The sequence below is a fragment of the Montipora capricornis genome, chromosome 7 (genome assembly GCF_036669925.1).
Source record: "Montipora capricornis isolate CH-2021 chromosome 7, ASM3666992v2, whole genome shotgun sequence".
Taxonomy (NCBI): Eukaryota; Metazoa; Cnidaria; class Anthozoa; order Scleractinia; family Acroporidae; genus Montipora; species Montipora capricornis.
The window spans coordinates 10026963-10031962 of NC_090889.1; positions in this window are offsets into that span (position 1 = coordinate 10026963).

Consider the following 5000-nt stretch of genomic DNA (forward strand, 5'->3'; position numbering starts at 1 on the left):
AGTGTATAAAATCCCCAAAGATCCTATGAGGTATCACGTACATGTACCCTCAAGCATCGTTAAGGAACCAAACTTTGAACATAAAAATAATCACGCTGTACACGAATCAATTAAAAAGAAAACGTTTATTCTGATGTAATCCATTGATTGTCGGAGATATCAGTAACAGATTACCTTGTTTGATGAACTCGTAATAGCTGCAGGCCGGGCCAGAAGCAATATGAAACAATATACTCTCGAAATATCAAATAATTCGTGTCAGCACGTAATCCTTTAAAAAAATACCAGGGCTAAAGTACAGAATTCAGGGCCACATCTAGAGACTCTAGTGACGAATCGGCTCGATCAGTATCTTTTCACATTCCTTTAAGGGTTAATTCGATGAGTCTGCTATGATTTTTGCTCACTTTTTCTTTAACACAGTGCGATGAATCGGAGGGTTGTAATCCTCCGCCATCTTCGATAAAACGCGAGAGATAAGACTGGAAACTAGTGAGCCATTTCCCTTTTGGTCAGCAGTCACCAACGACAGCTCCTCTTACAGTTCGGCGGTTTTATTCTAAGTTTGAATCAACGAGCATAAATCTTATGATTCATGATTGTTTTGCCCTTTAAATACTGATTCAAAACGAGGAAATGCATACAGCAATCCAAGTACAAAGGTAGGCGCTAATTATAAGCAGATAATATTTGAGTTGATGACTTATTGTCCTTAGCTTAAAAATGACGATAGACTAAATCGGCTAACTCAACCAATTGAAATCTCTCGGGGTTAAGATTCTTTGTGTGTTTAATTTGCATGGCAATGAAGCATTCACATTTAAAATGATATGGTACTACTGGAACAAAACGTTTTATTTCGAAAAGATTTTAATTGCGTACAACATTGAGTTAGCCGATATTCGAACTTTTCAAACTTCAAGTCCCAAAATAATTTGACATGTACAGGCAAGGATTATAATTCGGCTTACCTGCTCTAATCCTGTAAAAAATAGGTGAACCTTTAACAAGATTACTTACTAGTAATAAGGTTTACATCAAAAGAGTGGTTGTTGCAAATTATATGATTGGCAAAGGATCCCTTCGATTCTCTGTAAATGCTATGTGTCTGAGGTTCATAGCAATTTTCAAATTAAAGGTTAGGTGACGCACATTTATTTCCACTTCCACGGCATGACTTGCGAGTACATGTGGAATTCATGATAATCAATATGAGTAATTTGCCCTTATGGCTTTGTTTTTCTTTCAGGATGCGTAACTGCAAAATATTCAGAAAAAGTTCTCAAAAAGCAGCCTCAGCCAACAATAGCACCAAATACTGAGTGAAGAAAAAAATTAGTAATAAAAAGATAGATAAAATGAAATAAATACAAATGTGTTAGGTAAAATCAAACGTTATTGTTGTAGTACATGTCTTTGTACTTGTAATGTTTCTCTTTCGCTGTTTTTCTACAATGCAGGTCAAAAGTAGTTGGGACACCTGTCCAATAATCATGTATTCCAAGTAAAGTTGGCTTTTTGGGGTCACAATTGGAGCGTACCACCCCCCTCCCTCCCAAACAATGTTGGAAGATGCAGATAAACAGTATTTTTGTTGAAATCTGTGTTGTAGTGTCAAATCTCAACATTGCTTGGGGGGGAGGGGGTGGGGGGAGAATATTTCAGTAGTATCTCGCTAAGTGTCCCAACACTTTTGACCTGCATTGTCTGAAAACGACTAGTTGGGAAAAAGTGCTGTTAACGTGGTCAAGGGATACCAAGTTTCTGGCATAACTATAATACGGAATTTGCGACGGTAATAAACGATGTTTGGCGTGACCAAACGAGTGTACGAATGCGCGCGGACGGCGTTCTAGTGAAATTTTGACTAGTGTGACGTTATGTATATGCATTCGAAATGACTTAAAACTGCGCTGTTTATTGGAAAACGTTTGGAGTGTTAGTTCTGTCAATGTTTTAGCGTGAAAAGAAGTGGAATATGGTTTTCACAAAACAGATACTAGCATTGAAGAGAGCATTAGCGTGGTATTTAAACAAATACAGGCACTATTCGTATCGACAAATCGCACAAGATTGTGGAATTTCAAAATCGAGTGTACAGAGAATATGCAGTGGAGAACTTCCCGGAACTGTTAAAGAGTCTTCAACTTCCACGAGAACCGGGAGACCAAGACAACTAAGCCAACGGGATCTGAGATTACTGCTCCGTACAATGAAACAATTACGGAAAAGGAATGTCCACGTGACAGTCAAGGGGTCAGTGGAGGAGAGTGGCCTTAATTTTGATAGAGCGAGTAGAAGAACATATTCTCGATATTTCAATGAGCTCGGGTACTCATACTTTTCAGCTAGGAGAAAGGGGATTCTGCTTGAAAACGATAAAAAGTTGCGCGTGAAATTTGCTCGTAAAATGAAGCGGGAGGTGGCAAGAAATTCTGAATTCTGGACTAACGAAGTTTCGTTTTATTTGGATGGTGTATCTTTCGTGCATAAGTATAATCCACAGAGCGGTGCAGCCTCGAACAGATCAAGGGTATGGCGTAGGAAAGACGAAGGCCTTGAGGTAACCGCGAAGGGTTTGAAAGAGTTGGCCGGAGGGAGAAGATTGCATGTTGTGGTGGCGATAGCATACGGGAAAGGAGTTATTCTAAAAGTGCCGTACGAAAAAATGACCGGTGATTTTTTTCGAAACTTCATAAGGGAACATTTCAACATTACGTTTGCGCAAGCTGGTCCCAAAACAGATGGAAGACGTTTATTTGTTATGGATAACGACCCGTCGCAAACAAGCAGGTTAGCTAGGGATGCGTTAGAAGAGATAGAGGCTGAATTTCATGAAATCCCTCCGCGTTCACCGGACCTAAATCCTATCGAGAACATATTTCATCTTGTAAAGAGATATTTAGAATCCGAAGCAATATCTAGAAATATCACAAGGGAGTCGTTTGAGGAATTTCAAGCTAGAGTTTTAAGAGCTTTTGATTGTATTTGTACTGAAACTATAGATAACACAATTGCCAGTTTGAACAAAAGGATAGAAGCTATCCTTGCCTCTAAAGGCGGTAGAACCAAATATTAATCACGCAATGCGGAACTGTGAAAACTGAACATGCTTTATTATTTACACTTCAGTATATTCTGTGAATTTCTAAAGCGTGTAAAGTGTAACTTCATTTTCATGCTATCTGAGGAAAATGCTTGTGTAAATTGTAATTGTCACTTTGTAAAACTCGTGACAACGAGAAGTTTATCACATGCGTGACATTTGCATTTTGTTGACGTAAAGAACTGAACATTACTCACTACAATACTCACTTTAAATAGTGGAGATTTATGCAAATTGAAAACGTATTTGACATTAAATGAACACAAATTTAGAAAGTATGTATGTTTTCTTTAGTTTGAAGAAACTATTTCTTTCATTATATGAGTTATTGCGCATTTTCAACTCAGTACTCAGTAAAAGCACAAGAAAAGAAAGCTATTAATTAGCTCTTTATATAAAACATTCAATTTACTGAGTAATGTTGTAAACTCTATTCAGACACGTTCCTTTGGAGCGCATTATACAACAATTGTTTTTATATACTCAACAAGAGTAGCCGGCCATAGTTTATTTTTAAACACTGTTCTTCATTGATGCGAAATGAATGCAAACGTTACTGAGTATTGTCGCGAGCATCATGTCGCCGTCAGTCAGCAATGTAAACATTGCTAGAATTCTCTAGAATGAATCGTGCAAAACAATGTCCACAGGGCGCGATTTCTCGCTGTTCACTCTGTGAAATGGGCTTCCAGAACCGGAAAAAAGACCATCTAATGTCCATCATCTTTGTGTTTGTCTGATCTATTGCACCGGCTCTAATGAAAACAATCGGGGCATCCGATGTAGCAAAAAAAGGCGTGTCGCGCGTTAGTTCAATATCTCTTAAACAAAAGTTCTTTGGTGCGGGTAAATGGATTGTATCGCCCTCTAGCGCCTGGAGAAGATCAGCCCACGCGATTATTGTTGGATTCCACCGAAAGTCATTCAAAAGAATGACTTCTGCTTGTTCCGCGCCAACCCATGCGAAGGAGCCCGTTGCTGGATTACAGAACGTGTTATAAATTATTTTCAATGGCGATAACATAAAAGTCTTTCCAGAATTGGCAGTTCCATACAAATAAATATTCCGGAATTTTCCTCGACCTTTAGACAGGGCTGTATAAATCGCATTGCAGAAAACCGAGGAGATTATTCCTTGGTTGTCGAGAACCTCATTTGCCGCCACAAACCACCTTCCTTCGCAACCGTCCACGCATGGCGCATCTTTAGATTCTTGTAAGAGCTGTATTCGCGATTTCTTCAGGCGAAGACACTGCTCTTCAGCGTGAGAAAATTCTTTCGCTAATGATAATGCTTCATCCACCGCTTTATTCCCGCGGTTTGCTATAAACTCGGCCAGACAGCGTTTTCCTTCTCGTTCTTGAACCATCGCCAAACATACAAGCTCCAGCCTTGTGGATATTGACTTCTGTTGAATTAGTTTACAAACGTCAAAAACACTTAGCCGTGGATCTTTGATCTTTCTTTGCTTCGATACCCCGCCTAGTTTACGTTTTCTTTTGTTAGAAGCGATTGCATTTTCCGTTCGAGGACAAGTAGTTAAGTCTGGATGACCCACAGAATGAACCGCTTCGAGGTCTGATTTCGTGACATACTTGTAGGCGCTGTAATATGTATTGTGGCGGTCACTGAAATGAACTTCGATGTGGAATTTTTGGCTCAAGTATCTCTTTACTTGTAGCCATCTACCTCTCTTCTTCAGTTTTACCGCCATGTGAAAATGGTACTTGTTGAGATCGCCATCGGCATCGGTAGTGGCATGACCCTCCATGCTTACCACCCAGTGAGAGATTTCAATGTTAAAGCTATTCCATGCCTCTATTATCGCTTCGCCAAACGTCTCTCTACGGAACTTTTCAGTGTCTGCGCGACTGTACGTTATAATGTAAACAAC